The sequence below is a fragment of the Anser brachyrhynchus genome (assembly GCF_964034855.1).
Source record: "Anser brachyrhynchus genome assembly, chromosome: 21".
Lineage (NCBI taxonomy): Eukaryota > Metazoa > Chordata > Aves > Anseriformes > Anatidae > Anser > Anser brachyrhynchus.
The window spans coordinates 3,336,299-3,352,618 of NC_137714.1; the positions used below are offsets into that span (position 1 = coordinate 3,336,299).

Consider the following 16,320-nt stretch of genomic DNA (forward strand, 5'->3'; position numbering starts at 1 on the left):
TACCCCAGGAATTAATTAAAATACTTCCCGTGCAAAACCATCCCAGCAGCTACAAGGCTGTGTTCAAGTAAAATAGCAGTGCATGTTTTTACCCTTAATAAGCTCTTTGGAGGGCTTGCATGTCTTCTAGGCTCTCCATCACAAGGCCCTTCGTATGGCTTAGGTGCCCCACAGCTCCTTGTCCTCATCCTACGAACCCTCTTCTTTCAAGGTCTTTCAAACTATCGAGCATGGTGTTGGCCAGAAGCTGATGAAACCCAAGAGGCACAGATTCACCCTGACAAAGCACAGAAGCAACCTGAGTCTTTATCCAGAGTTCGTTAGAGTAAATTAACTTTTCATAGCTGTTAAGTTGGTCAGGAAGCTTCAGGTGAGAATGACCTTCTTCCACAGCTTCCAGGTCTGCACCAGAACAAGAACACTTCAATCTGACAGCTCCCCTCCACCCAGAAGCAATAAAACAGGAGCTCAAGAAGCTGCATGTAACCAAATTTAATCGATCTTATGCATGAGAACTCGATAAACCACAGCAAGAGGAGAGCCCTCGGGCTCTTATGAAAAACCCTGGAACATAAACCCGATTCTCTGGCCTTTACGAAGACACTTCAGGCCTCGGGGCATGGCCTGCCAGTGCTGTGAGTCTCAGGGACTTGGCTGTTCTTTTCCCTGAGCAAGTGTTCCTGGTTTGGGAGAAATGTGCCACTGTACAGGACGCGCACGCTCGGCTGCCGGCATGCCGGTGCTCGCAGCCCTCACAGAGCCGGGGTGACCTGAGCTGGCTGAGCCGCTCCTCCTCATCCCCACGCTTAGGAGGAAAATAACTCAATTTCCCTGTCGTTATTGCTCTCATCCACGTGGCCAGGCAGGAAGACAGAACGCCGAAATGATTAAAGAGAAAACCAAGTGGCCCCAGCGCTGCAGTGCTGGTGCAGCGTGCCCCATGCTAACAGGGCCGGTGACAGCCCAGCAGCTTTCCTGCCACCCCCTGGTCCCACCCCAGCTGTGCTGGAGGAGCACGTGCCCAGACATAAAAGCCCTGCCTCTCTGCTCATAGCTGTACGAAGCGGGATGTGATTTAGGATGTGCTAGCACCCTTCTTGTAAACAAAGCAGGAAGGGTTTTAATGCACGTGTTCATTTTAAAACAAACCTTCATGGGAAGCCTAGTATTCGCTTTGATCTGCTAACACGAGTAAAAACGTCTCGACCTGTGTTGTCTGCGTTGGGATTTTCTGTTGATTTATTCGGCTGGAGAACGCCCCTCGTGCAGATGGAGTAACATTGCAGAGGGCACTGTTTGTGCCACGCGCTGTTTAAGCCTTCAAAGAAGGGCTGCGGTAGCTTGCATGTCTTATTCACGAGGAGGACGAGACATTTCCCTTTATGAATACAAATTTATGGCTGGATGGAGGCCTGTCTGCAAACGCAACCTGCTCAGTAAGTGCAGCGTAGGTATTTTGTAACCCTAAACCCGGCACGCTTTAATTCATCCGTGTCTGATCAGTCTTGTCCATCCATACCCATTTTGTGCCTGTTCCAGAAATGTCCACCTCTCCCTGGGGTGCGTTAGTTAACCCAGCACGGTGCGTGCTCACGGACCGCCGACCGCATCGCCAGCTCGTGTAAAGCAAACGAAACGCCCCTGCCATTAGTCAAGGTGTGCAATTTGCTCCTCACGGGCGGTAAATGGCAACAGCTTTGGGCTGAGGATGGCTGAGGAAAGCAACCGAGGCCATCAAAGGGGAGAAAACAGCCTGAGAAAAATAGTTGCGTGCCCTGGAATTGCTGCGAGCTGTCAAGCGATAAATAAATACATCACAGAGCAGGGAGCAGGAACAGGGAGGTGCAGAAATAATCAACACGGAGAGAGGAGCCCCTGGCCTGGCTGAGGCAGAAGCGAACCACGTATGGGGTGAAGGGAGCACGGGGAGGAGAACAGCACGGGAAAGAAAATGGAAATTGCGCTGGTGGGTAAGACAAACAACTTTTTTTTTTCCAAGTGTGGAATACAAAAAAAGGATCATTGAAAGAGACACAAGGGGCCTCAGAAAATACGGCGAGATCAGATTGCTGACAGCAGAAATAGATGTTGCTGAAATATTAAGAATGTGTTGCCTTGGTAGTTGGTAAGAAAGATGGGCAAGAGAGAGGCTGAAAACTGTGACCCTACAGGGGAGGCAGAAGGGAATGAATTCCCCTGCAAGGGATAAAATGCATGGTACGATTTAGCAAATGAATCTGTTGTATGAAGCCATTGCCCTTGCTGCAGCAGCCATAGCAGTGAGATATCCTAACCAGCGAATTATCATTAAATAGGAATTATTTACTCCAGAATTATTTTTAAATAAGAAAAAGGAGGTGAAAGTACATAATTCATATTCTTATGTTGCAAACAAAGTGCATTGCAGGGGAGGAAAGAGCAGCCGCAGGACCCCCAGCACCTGCCCACAGCCACCCAGCCATCCCACGGCTCTCCGGGAAAGCAAAATTGAAAGAGGCTCTGAGGAAGGCATCCAGCGCGGAGGGCGTTATCTGAAACAAGCAGAAATCTCTGCAGCTTTGGAGATTGCACCTGTCACTAGAAATAATTGGAGCTGAGATTTGCTTCTGGTCTTTTTTTTTTTTTTTTTTTTTTTTGTCTAACAGCTGTTTCTATAGGTGATGCCAGCAGCACACGTCTGAGAGTGACGGCAGGCTGCTGATGTGCCTGCCTGCCTGCCTGGCCAGCGCTCCGCAGAGACGGGCACGTTTGATCAGCTCCTCCTTTTCCAAATGGTGAAAAGATTTGTTTCAAGGGCTCTCAGATCTCAAGAATATTTACACTGCTCAGAACGAATCTCGTCTGTGTTGACATATCGAGCATATTCACTTTATTTATGGTTATTCCTTTACAAAAATCAAACTTGCTAGATTTTACCCAGGCAAGCTGAGAAAAGTGAGGTGTAAGAGGAAAAGCATCGGAGAGGGAGCAGAGGTAGGATAGTCAGAGACAGAAAAAGGAAATGAGGATTAGAAATAAAAAGGAAAAGAAAAGGCCCTTCTTGAAAGCTCAGGAAATGAGTCGGCTTCTCAGAAATATTGGTACAAGAAAAGAGCTAAGACAGATATGGATGACTAAGGAAATCACAAATCCTATCAGCGAAAATAAGGTTTCTGGCATTTGAGGTATCACGAAACATGAAGAGTAACAAAGGGAGAGTGAATCAAGCCCAAAAGGCTAACAACAACAGATGAGAGTTCACGTGGAGAATGAGATTTCCCATTATCCAAGTATAAAATATTAAAAGGGACAGACAGTGGCTGGGGACCAGAGCAGCTGAGTTTCACCAGCTCTGCCCCGGACCCCCTGCGCTCCAAACCCTTGTACGGGTAATTTCTCCTGCACGTAAAACAAGGGTGCATCCCCTTCTATTCCTCTGCCCTCGTTCTCAGTCCTGCCCACTGAACCTGCAAGCTTCTGGTGAGAGCATCCCTGAGCCCTCTATTGTCCCCACGATGCCCACTTTTCGGTGGGATGGACAGGAGCCACCCCAGCAGAAATTAAAGCGGACAATACCTCCATGGGGACTGCTAGCATCACCAGCAGAATGGGCTGAAAGTTACCTGGGCAAGGCAAGGCTGCGCTAACATGTTTCTAAATTCACCATTGAATCTCTCCTTGGGGAAACTGGACTTTTGCTGGATGCCGTATCAGGATGCGGCCCTGCAGCACCGCTCTTCATAGCACAGTGGAGTCCGTCCAGCCCGATCCAGCCTTGAAACGTGGAGACAACAATATGGCATTGCTGCGGGGTCCTGGACAGGACAACTCATAAACAAAGGCCAGTTATAATGCTGTCGTTTGGTGAGAGGATAATTTAGGGAAAAGTGATTCATCCACTTGAGGAAGAAGGGCTGCTCAGCAAAGCAAAATAACGAGCAGACGTGTTTATGATGCCAACTGCCTGCTTGGATAACGAGAGGAGAGAAACCTTCCCCTGCTCTTCCATTATTTATCTGCCCATTCACGGGGCAAAGATCACATTTTTTTTGATCCTGAACGCCCAGCATTCATGTTTTGGTGACAGTGCAGGTTGTTTTCCATATTGCAAAAGCACGTTGTAAAAGCAAATTGCATCACTGGGATGCGATTTGGAGCACCCTTGTACAAAATGATGTTGTCTTGCCACCCAGGCTTTCTATGTTAGCTGTTGTTTACACAACCATTGGTTTGGCACTGCATAAACTTTCCCTGAAACACTACTGCTCCATTAACCCTCCTCTCCCTTTGCCTTTAACTTGGCACTTTGTTCACCTCCACACATACGGAGCAAACCGAGAGGTGGAAAGACCAAAATTAAGCATTGCTCTTGAAAACCAAACTCTTCAGTCTGAATGCAGTTCCCCAAATCTTGGTGCTTGTTAGAATCCTGCAGGATCAACAGAGAAAATGCTAGAAACCACATTCCCTGGGGAGGACGAGTGGTGGGAATCACCCCCTAGGACTCCCCATGGCAATGGGATTTTCTCTAGGACCTGGGGACCGCACCAGGCATGCACCAGGCCACAGGAAAAATGCTTTTCTTCCCCAGGGAGGGTTTGCTCTGGAGCATCCCATAGGTTTGCAATGGCAGGAGAGGACAGGCACGACTCCAGGTGGGCATTTACCGAGCACAGCAGGTTGGAGGCTCGTGCTTTAACCATGGTACAAGAAGTCACATTTGTTTGTTCCAGAGATCTGAGAGCTTCTGCTGCGGTGACACCAGTCTTACAGGCTCGATGGAAATAGCTGGATGGGCAACCCCATAAACATACATAATTCTTGGCTTAGATGCTTCATAAATTGTACTCTTCATCCCTTGGGCATCCTACCAACTCCCATTATCACATTCTTATTCTAACAGGCAAAATCTCAGTACAGCAAATCCCCCATTTTCCACAGCTTTCAATCACAAATAAAGAGTAAAGATGAAAAATCTGCATTTCAAATCATTGTTTGTTGTTATGACAACATAGCATGAATTTGTTCCTTGCTGCAACCCTTGCAGTCTGGGGCTTCAGAGCATTTCTGAAGCTTTTATGAAGGGAGCACATTTGCAAGACACGCATGCCACAAAGCCAAAGAGGTTAGCTTAATGTGATGTGAAAAATCAGGAGGAGCCTCCCGGAATATAATTCCAGAGAATATTATCTCAACAGCTAAGCAGAAAGCTCTCCTTCTTGCAAATTACCCCGCAGTACATCAAACTACACCCTGACAGTTCCCACCAGCATCAAGAGACTCAGGAAGGGTCTGCTGAAGGTATAGCAGCCTCTCCTTCCACCCAAGGAGGTTTTGGTGTACGGAGTTAGTAGCGTACCAGTCTCGTCTTTTGCTCCATAGAGAATGTGGAAACAGAAAAAGATTAAATAAGCATGAGGTCTTCGGATCCAGTAAACTGCAGCGTAGTGACGTGCACGATCAGCAGCTTTTAGGGCCAAAATTGATGGTTGTGCCTGGCGGAGACAGAGCAAGGGCCAGACATCCCACCTGATGATTTCTGAGAAGCTAGCTCGGTGTGCCACAAAAACCCGGCACCTATTTATAGGAACTCGGGAACAAAAGGTTCCCATCGACGTGCAGAGTGCTGACGGCGACCTGCTGCTGCAGCGCCGCCTCCCACCCCAGCCACTGGGAACCACCCTGCACGGTCACACCACCTCCATCTAGCCATTGCACGTGGACAAAACGGGGATTTTATCGGGCTAAAGTCTGATTTTGAGCAGACACACTTCATACGTGTTGTTGTTTGTTTTGTTAGCGCCTTTTTTTTTTTTTTAGCAGTATTTTATTGATTATTTAAAGTGGTATGGAAGCTCAGAGATCTGTGTTGCCCTTGTTAACAAAGCGAACTTCAGACCTTGCAGACTGCTGCAATGTTGTAAAACCACTTCTACCAAACCACGTAAATCGTCTGCAGTTCGGAAAACAGATCTCAGCCTTATGGAGACCAGGAATCGGGTAGGCAGAAAGCTCTGTACCATGCTAATTTGACTTACACACGTGTGCACATGCCTGCTGCCATGCTGGGGGCATGCAAGGACAGCAGGGGACATCATACGTCACCCCTGTGCGCCCAGGGAATGGGTGACAAAGGTTAAACACAGCCACAAGGTCCAAGGCTGCGGGGTGCTTCGGCACCCTCCTCGCTCAAAACGTGGTCTCACAGACAGCAGGGCATGTGGGACGCAGCCCCAGACAAGCTCCAGCGATGTCTAACTCTGCTGACATGATGTTAAGGCACTTTGCAACAACGTTGAGACTGAGAAGAAATCCCTACTGCAATTAATAATTAACTAAAAATACTCGCAATAGCAAGAGCAGATGCACCTCAAATTAAGATGCTTGGAGGGACTGTCGGGATACCCTTTATGCTATTACAGGAAATGAATTTTAAAGGCATCTTTTCCACTTTTTAGTAACCAAACATTTACTCTCTGTTATTACACATCTGTTCCTCACAGATAGGCAAGAAAAGATCAAAGTTCTTTCCAGAAAGCATCGATTTTGATCAAAAGCCACTAAAAAGTAGGTGAAAGGCAGGTGCCGCGTCAAAGTCAACCCTCTGCTTCGCTGCCTGGGTGCCATTAGAAGAGCGATCTGCTCTGTTGGGATTTTACAGAAACTGCAGAAATTCGGAGGCCCGAGTGCCTGCGAGACAGACGAGGAGATGGGCACGAAGCCCAGCGCTCGGTGGAGATCTACACGGGGACAGGGGATGACAAAGCAGACACCACCGCCTCCAAGCCCTGCCAGCTCCCTGCAGGCCCCCCAAAAAGACCAAAGTCCTTGGGAGAAGGCAGGGTCAGGCTGCCCAGGGCGAGCTGCAACGATACGGTGCGATTGCAGGCTGCCATTGCCAGCTAAAGGAGAAAAACGGGGGGGTCAGGCCAGCACCAGACCCAACCGGCAGCAGCACGGAGGGGTTACTGCAACCTCTGGGTTTTGCCGAAAGGGCAGGAGCATCCCCCAGCCCTCCCAGCAGAGAGGCTCCTCGCTGCAGCGCCGTCACGCACCGGCCTCTAACCGAAGCCAAAACAGCGACAAAAGCCCTAACGGTTTTACTGCATTAAAGGGGAAAAAAAAAAAAAAAAAAAAAGAGTGCTTGAGCTAAACTATTGCCATCTGTCTTTATTTTGCTGACTTGCTGAATGTGTAGCCACACTTTGATGGCGATTTATAAATAGATTGAGAACCTTATTAAAGGTTAGTAAAATTGTCCCGACTCCTTCTCTCTCCTCTCACTGACATGAATAGCTGCCATTCATTCTGGGGAGAGAATTTTGCTTGTACTGAATCAAAAAAAAATGCCAGCACACAATCCACACTTTTTATTATGTGTTCTCTGCATTAATGCAGTTATTCAGCTACAGATGTTTACTTCAGTCCCAGCCCAGACTGGGACTTCATGCAGCTGAGCCAATTTCTGCTCCTCAGTGTATTTTCCTTGCAAGCAATGCAATCCTCACTCATCTACAGGCACCTTCTCCCTGCAAATAATTAAAGTTTTTGGAGCACTAAGGAGGAAATGTACTGGCTTGGCCAAAATAAAAGGGATGCAATCTTTATCACACTTGTTGGTGAGATTAAAAAGAACAGGGATGGTTACAGGTCAAGGAGCTGTGCTCATGCTGGTCTTTTTTCCTGTTAGCCCATGCAATAAAAGGGAGAAAAAATTGGAGGTATGGAGTTCAGACCAAGCAACTGCACCTAACTGCCACAAAACAGCCTCAGTTATGTTCGGTGACTACAAAACACAGTGATTGCAGAAAACTGTACCAAATGTTTGCTTGGGTTCCTGCAGCACGCTACCTCTGTAAGCCATGCCAGTAAGGCTTTGCTCACCTTACAAGTGTGTCCTGGCAATAGGAAAAGTAAGGAAATAATTCACGTTTTAATAAGGCTATGAAGAGTGAGAAGCAAACAGCACATCTCATAAATACCTGAGAACCGGTCGCTCTGGCTAAAAGCAGCATTTCTCGGAGAAACGTGCAGAGGCAGAGCAGTGGGGTCAAGACACTGGGGTTTAACAGCGAGGCGCATCACAAGGAGGACACGTCTTCCCCTGCTTGGGGCCGATCTCGCCAGGCTTGCCTCATTGCAACTCCAAGGAGTGCACTTCCCTAATTAGCAAAAAAATAAATTAAAAAAAATCCTTTCTGCCCAGCTTCTTGTAGATGAGCGGGCCACTAAGTCCCACCCTGCACTGCATAGCTGTAGGTGTAACGTCACGAGCACCCGAGTGCTCGGCTGGCTCCCCAAGACTATCCCTCCAGAAGATGCACAAAGTGTTAAGGAACAGCCACTTTGTAAGATTTTACAGACATCCACCTAATATCTTTCACATGAGAGATCACAGCAAGAAGAATAAGGAGCTCCAATTTCATGGAGATAAACGCATATATATTTAGAATATATATATTTAGAAGAAAGCATGCACAATGATATTTCAATCAGTCTAGCAACGGGTTTATACCAGAAACAGCCACATGCTGGGATTTCATTAGCATGTAGCATGAGAAAGATTTCATCACCCTAATAATTTTTCAAGCTTCCCTAATATTCATGATTGCCCATTAGTTCCACCGCCTCAAAGTGACCCCTCATGTTTTTGTTATTAACCAAAAAGACAGAAAACAAAATGAGATGCAACCTGGCAAATACAAGCTAATGACATCTGGGGGAAAATAATTGGAAACAGAGATTCAAGAGGGAAAGGATGCCTTGGAGCCACACTAAATGTGACTTAATTTAAATGGTGGACAATAAATAAGATATGAGTTTGCAGCATGAGGTATGTGCAGGAGCTGCCAGTGGGTTTTCAAGCTGCATAATAACAGGTTCCCGTTGCAGGTTGGGGGGGACATCATGCTGCTCCTAAATGACCCTCGAATAATCTCACCTTCACCTCAGAGTGCAGAAAAGCCACCCAAACGACCTGTTACTGGGACGCTCCATTACAACCAAGGCTGAAAAAGATCCCGAAGACATACAGCACAGCAAGGTGACCGATGGGCGGATGAGAGGAAGGACGTGCCGAAATGCAGCATGTCAGTGACAATGAGGTGGGGGCAAGGAGCAGCTGAGGAACGGGGACAGAGCTAGGAACAAAGGCAAGAGACAGAAAAAGTGAAATTCAGACTGGGGATGGAGAAATACACCCCCAAAGTGATAAGAGCATTTATTACATATATATATATATATATATAAATACACACCCATATATGCATAGGCATGTATCTGCTTGAGAAAGAGCAGTCGAAGGAGAGGAGTGAAAATCCCATGGTATTCACTTCTACAAAGGTGGCTTTGAGAAAAAAAATCACCCAAACAATGACAAACTGATTCAAATCTTCTCCTTTTCTTCTCACAGGAAAACCAGCATCAATAAATGGTGGTGTACAAGACGTCCACCAACAAGCAGGGTTTATTTCTGTAAGGGGAGCAGACTGGGAAAGGATCCCAGCATCCCAGGGAAGACGGAGGGATCCAGTGGCTGCTTCTGAGAGCTGCACAGCCCTGCCATGCTCCCAGACACCTCCTAGGGAATGATGGCTACGAGCACCAGCGAACAAAAAGAGCAAATCCTGCCTCTGCTGCAGCACAAGAAAAGCTTCTATTATTCAGGTGAAGCCAGAATTAGACCACAGTCAAATAAAGACATGTAGTTCAGAGATGCCAAATTCCTTCCTTATTATGTTTCCTTACATACGTTATGTTAATGTAAACTGTTTAGGGTTCTGGAAACTCTGTATGCATTAGCTACACCTCATTTTCCACTGAATTACAGCCAACTTTGCCGCATGTATTTTATACGAGCTTCTTGCAGACCAAAAGGAAACATTAGGAAACTCAGTTGGAACAGAAAATTCCCAGGTTTTCATTTTACGGGTGGGTAAAAAAGGGAGAGGAAAATGTAAAAGTTTTGCCCACGGTCAAGTGATGCACCATGGGACCATCAAGCAGTCTAAAGACAAAGAAGAAAATTTACACTTCTGAAGGCCCCTGTTTTACCCCTGGTGTATAGCAAAATTGCATCTTAAAATGTGAATTGCCAAAAAATAGCAAGTTTGGGTGGAAAAAAAAAAGAGACAGATAATAGTTTGTTGTGTTTTTTTTTCTGACACACACATCTGTTCATTAGAGCTGTCTCCCAGACCATTACAGCTGCTCACACTAAAAAAAAAATAAACATATCACACAATATTTACAAGAGGAATTAGCAACAGAATGTGCACAATTAAACTTTGCTTAGAAATGTTTTGGCAACAAAATGTATTTAGCAAATTTTTATGTATCCTCCTCAGTAACCGGGAGAGTACAGCTAGTGTGGGTCTGGTGATGTAAGCAATGCAACATGGGGAAAAATGCAAAAATAATAAATGTTGCCTACTTTTCTGTTTTCAGCTTGGGGAATAGGTTATTTTGGTACGTCTCATATGAGTTTGAGAGTTAGGAAAACACAGGGGCTCATTTTTTCATGACCTGCTTATTGTAACTGAGCACGGAAAAATTCAACTGATTTTATTAAAATGCCTGTTTCATCCCATTTTGCCCCAGTTAGATTCTGATCTTACAGCTATGCAGGCTTCTGGTCTGGGCATTCATTATAATGTTTAGAAGGGATTAAGAAATTTAAAATAAATAAATAAATAAATGTTAAATAAAATATTAGAATAGCATTAAGGTGATTTTGCAGTATTTAATCAGTTCACATCAGACTTGAAAAAACATTTTTTTTCCTAGTCTTCATTTCCAGAGGGTGCAGCTTGACAAAAAGGCTTGCGACACCCAGCTCCGATCTTTCCCCTCGTCTTGCACAGTTTGATGGATTTTCCCTTCAGAGAGTACAAAGCGTGGTGGAAAACTCCTAGCTGGAAGAAAGCGGCAGGGAAATGCAAAGCCATGATGCACCCTGACTTCTTGCTGCACCCCTTAAACGCCCCTGGTTTTTAATCGTGTGCTGCTAGAAGGATGAAAGCATGACTTACTAGGCAACCTTGTTTGGAAAAAAGAAATGAAGCCCCAAAGTGGATGCTGCTGGGCTTCAGGGAAAACAAGCCCCTGAATCTCAGAATTTATTTTTAAAAATTTTTCAGCAGAGCCACTGCCACAAGCTTTTAGGCACACAAAAGCAGGAGGATTAAGCAAAAAGGATGTGAGCGTTACACAGAGAATGAAAACATCCCGAAAAGCAGTAGATAAACAAGTCAGTTACAAGCTTTTGTGGCTCAGGGACCAGCGCACGTTAACTGCTTGTAGGTGGGAAGGCGCTTCTGATCAAACAAATTATTACTGCAACCTCTTCATCCCTCCCAGCCAGCCTGCCTCTGACCTTACCTATCCGCAGCTCCCCGCCAGGAGCTCCCCACCACGTTCCCTTCCAGAAAATTGCCAAGGGAAAGGGGAAACCACGGGCAGAGCGTGAGCATCGGTGCAGAGCTGGCATCAGCAGCAGATAAAACACGTAGGGATAAAATCTTCTGTGCTAGCGCCATTAGCCATGCAAATAAAAAAGGACAAGAAATACATTAAATACATAAACTTGGAGAACAGTTTCTAAATGAAACACTTCTCAGAATTTAAGAGTCCTTAAAGCACCAGGTGAGGGGCAAACTCCAGGACAGGCTACGGCGGTGGCTTCCTCCCGGAGAGGTCCATGGCCAAGTTGGGTCTGCAAAAGCAACAGTGAAGCCCCAAGTGCTGGCACAAAACAGTCATTAATAAGAAATCTCTTGCTTTTAATGAGTTATAATCACCAATTTTGGAAGATGATTAAAGGAGCAATGCAGAGCCCTGCTACCTGCCATTTACCATTCCTGGCATCCATCGAAAAAAACCTGCCTGGGATGAAGAGAAGCAGGATGAGATCAGACACAGCAGTGTCTCCTCGGACACGCCAGCCCTGGTGTAACATCCAGCCCGGGATGAAACAGCACGTCCCTGGTTTCCTGCAATTTGGAATTAAGTCAGTGGAGCTAAACCACCGTGCACAAGCTACCATACACTTGGAGGGTTTTTTTTTTCAAACAAGAGGGATGGAAAACAGATTCTCAGTTCAACTGAAGGAAAGGGGAGACAAATGCATAATTCTGCCCAAATCATGTCTTCACCCACTATTTTGAAAGTGCAGAGAGTTGAACAGAAACATTGGTTTTGGCTTTAAAGAGCTGTCCAAGCAATGAAGCCATTTAATTTCAGAATCATCTCTTTGCATTTACATGATGAGATGCTTGAGTCTTAGCATTTCAGCTGGCTTAAGGAAGATGGAGGAAATTGGTAACATGACTTTTGACCTTTTTAGCCTCGTTTACTTTCACTGAGTTTATGGGTTCTCTCTGGAAGCATCCAAACAAATAGACTGCATGGGAACAGCAGAGCCCTTGAACACTACTAACTCTGGCTTACATATCCCTTGCAAAATACGTAATGCTCACCGGGTCTGCACAGGGTGACAAAGTAGAGGTTTTTGTTGCGCGCAGTAGAGGTTTCTGTCGCGCACCAGTGCTACAAAATGCTCCGAAGGAGCTTCTTGCACCCTGCTTGCCCCGGTTACCTTTGCGTCATTTCACAGCATACTCCCACCTGGGGAGGCAGCTCGGTGCTTCCCACAGAAAAACACTCAAGCTCATTCAGATGTTCTGCATTTCTTCATTTTAAGGCTTTTGCTACGGAGATTTGGCAAAGGAACAAACTCACGTGGAGACAGCACTGCTGCAGGGCTGGCCCAGTGCTCCCAGCGAGCACCCAGGGGAACTCTCCCAGTTCCTTACTTCCTTGCTGAAACCTCATTTACCTTTTACAAACCCCACATTTTTCTCATTCACCTATTGCAAAACCCAGCCATCCGGCCTTTCCGAACTACGAGGAACCATCCAGAAACCCCTACACAACCCCCACCCACCTCCAGAGCTGCTTGGCACTGCCTGCTCTGCCTCCGCTTTTCGGCTAGGGGAAAGCTTCGCAATCAACAGCTCCGCTTTCTTGAGATTCTTCTTCCCTCTTCCTCCAAGCTTTTGTGTTTTTCAGCTGCTGCTCAGCGTTTCAGGGGACACGGGCTTTTATTTTTAACTAAATGATTCACTCCTGACACAATCAATTGACAGCGAAAGCTGGAACATTAAGGAAAAAAAAACACACCAAATACCAGGAGACTTTCGGATAAAATCACAGACATCAGCGAGACTGGAAGAAACACAACACTTCTCGGGGTTTGCCCTAGATACCAGATGCAAATCAAAGCTGAATGGGCTCCAAAACGTGCGCTACGCGTGGCTCCCCGCTGACTGCCCCCGGAGCAGTGGGTGCTCAGACAGCAGATGCCTGGTATTTAGCTCCTTGGGTAAAAATGAGGACCTAGAGGTCTACCATCGAAGGGAAATCCAGCGCAACGAGTCCCTGAAGCATATGCACGGCCAAACTTCAGCCAAGCAGGGGACTGCTTGACAAGGGAGCACGACCGGAGGGATGCAGGAGAGGAGCCCCAACCTCCCCAACCCATCCGGACGGGGACAGGTCCCACTGGCAACAGCAGGGCAGCGACTGCAACTCTGCAGCTCAAACTTCTCACCGTGCAACGGGGTTTTTAGCCAAATGACAACGTGGCACGGTGTTTCTGGCAAAGCCAGGGGTTCCTGGTCCCTTTGCAGGGCTCTTGTTCTGGTGCAGCTGATACCAAAGCGATCTGTGTGCGTGCGGCACAGTGATCGTGGCTGACCGAAGGCGGGCTGAGCGCGGTGTCGAACCTATTTCTACAGAAATAGGGGCTGCCCAGCCCTAACCCTGGTATGAGGAACTAACCATCGGCCAGCTAAAAGCAGGCAGTTGGCACGCACGGAGAGGTCAGGCTCAGAATGCAGGGGACTTACTTAGCAGCAGGTATTTGATTACCTGAAGGCTAAAAAGAACAGGTTTATTGTGAACATAACTCTGCAGAGAGGAAGGTAAGAGAGATGATATCTACCTCCTGAATTGGAGCAGCTCTGTAACCTAACCGACCAGCTCAGGCAAGTTTTCTTTAGTGTCATTTTCTTCTCCCAGGTGATCTCCTAATAGGGGAGGTGATTAGAAAAGCTGATAATGTCAAATAAAAGCTGTTCTGGAAATTTTTATAGTTAACGAGTGCTACGCAGGAGTGTTGGAGTCCATTTACACTGCCTGTACACCCTATATTTCTTCTGGGGGAACAGCGTTGCAGAAGGCCACCTCTCTCACCCTCTGACAACTGCAGCCATCTGCACCCGGCTGTCAGTAACCTGCCCACGGGATTTGATGCAATGGCCTGCAAATACATCAGAGAAATACCTGAGATAACAGCGAAGTACCAATTCTACTTAACAATATTCCTATCTATAAAAGTGAACAACCCGTTGTGGACTTTAGTTGTATCTCTTTGAGATCCAGCAAACTCCCTGCAATGCGTGAAGGCCGTGGGTGCAGCTCCAGGTGCTCCGCAGCGCTGTGCGCAGCACAAAGTCCCTCACATGGAGCAAACCTCCGGCATTGTGCTGAGAGGCACACATCCCTGTGTCACCAGAAAACCCTCCCCATAGCCTGGCTTTTCAAACCTGCCAGCTTTTCTGCTGCTGCTGACCTTGCTCCTCCAACTGAGGGGGTACAAAAGAACCTGTGGGTCACCCCACGTATGACAGATGGCAGAAATCTGCAAGGCTGCTCAGACAGCTGTGTGAGGAGATCAGGAGGGGCTCTTCCCCTAAAGCTTTCCCCACATGGTGTCACGGGATCCTAGCAAACAAAGGCCTTCAAGTTCCCAACACACGATAATTTAAATTTTCTGGGAACAAGGGATGAACAACCAGGAGCTGACATACAGGAGCTAACACGCAGCTCCTGCTTGTAGGATTGAACAGGTTGGGTACATTGGCTCTCCGACCCTAAACAGAGGTTTGTTAGGGAGAAACTCAGACTTTGCTGTTGCTAAAGAGCCCCAGACAAGCTCCTGCCTTGGTTTCCAGTTCTGGCGAGACCACAGTGCTCATCCCCTGCTCCCCTGCGCATTATCCAGTTTGTCAGGGGTTGTCTTTTCTACCAAAAAAATATGGCAGGCACTTTTTATAAACAAAGTTAGCAAAAGCCACTGATAAATTAAACAAGGCAGTTACTCTCCAACCAGCGAATTGCACCACCAGCCTTAATTAGATCTAGCAGCCCAACTGTGAAAATTAAGGCCTTAAATTTCTGAGTTATAGCAACTTGCTGGTGTTTATTAACCTGGCATGTTCAAATTCTAGGTTTCACAGCACCACACGTCATCATCCAGCTCCTATTGGAGAGCTTTACCAAAGCAGTGGTTTCCAAAACCTCCTGCACTCTCAGGGAGAAATCAGGAACAGCTCACGATACCTGAGTGTTGGAAATGCGTGTTGGTGGCGGTGCTCAGGGTTATCCAACGCATAATCTACAATGACAGGTGTCCCAAAGCACGGGGTACAAATGCTTTGTTAACCCCACCAGTTGCCACTGATGTCCTCAGGCACTGAAAGCTCTCCCAGAGCCACGTGCTTGGCTGGGATGGAGCCCGACACTTCCCCCTCTGCAGCTAGAGTCAGTGATGGGACTTTATGGACACGCTTGGTTTTCATCCCCCTGGTTTATCTGCCATCCTTCTTACCATTGACACCCTGCTGCCAGGTTTTCCATAGGAATGGGGCTGTGTTTCCATCCTCATTCCCCTGAGCGGTGCCATCTCTCCGGTGCTTTACATGGGCATCGTCTGCAGCCACACCACACCAGCTCGGCACGGCTGAGGCACGACATCCCTTCATTTGCTCGTTGTATTAGCTTACACAGGGGCTGTAAATGACTCAGGCTGTATTTATGAGTGACCAGGCTGCCTTCTTGTCTATTAGCTTAATAGAACGGCTCACGCCAGACAAAAAGCCACCTTTAAAGCCATTTCGAAAAAACACAAATTTTCTATTCATGTGCTTTTCCTTCTGAACTTCGTAATTATCCAAGAGCTTCCCAAACATGAAACATGAAGGAGAAGTGCAATAATTACCTTAAATGCTAAGCCTTGAGGGAATTCAGGCTCATACCAATGGCTCATTCTTCCCGTCATTGGTGGCTGTTCCTACGTGGTGCTTAAATTGCAGTAACAAACCCGCTACGATGATGCACACCGTTGTTTGATTAACTTGGAAGCCCACGGCTATGAGAAATAACTCTTCTCTGTCCTCAGCTAGAACATTAAAACACGGTGTTTACGTTACTTCAGCAAAAAGGACCCCAGACAATCTCACTCCTGATGCTGGAAATCAGGTCCAAGAAGAGCCTGTGCTG

The 16,320-nt window shown here is 46.9% G+C and overlaps 1 protein-coding gene and 1 long non-coding RNA gene across 3 annotated transcripts in view; both read right to left on the bottom strand.

Moving 5' to 3' along the window:
- KAZN (kazrin, periplakin interacting protein) overlaps nucleotides 1-16,320 on the bottom strand; it is a 185,230-nt gene that overhangs the window by 96,414 nt on the left and 72,496 nt on the right. The gene's annotated exons all lie outside the window — the stretch shown is intronic.
- On the bottom strand, nucleotides 8,148-16,214 carry LOC308181227. Its single transcript, XR_013941374.1, has 3 exons — nucleotides 12,456-16,214; nucleotides 11,359-11,506; nucleotides 8,148-10,892 (listed from the first exon to the last, which is right to left on the bottom strand). It is a non-coding gene; the product is annotated as an uncharacterized lncRNA (long non-coding RNA).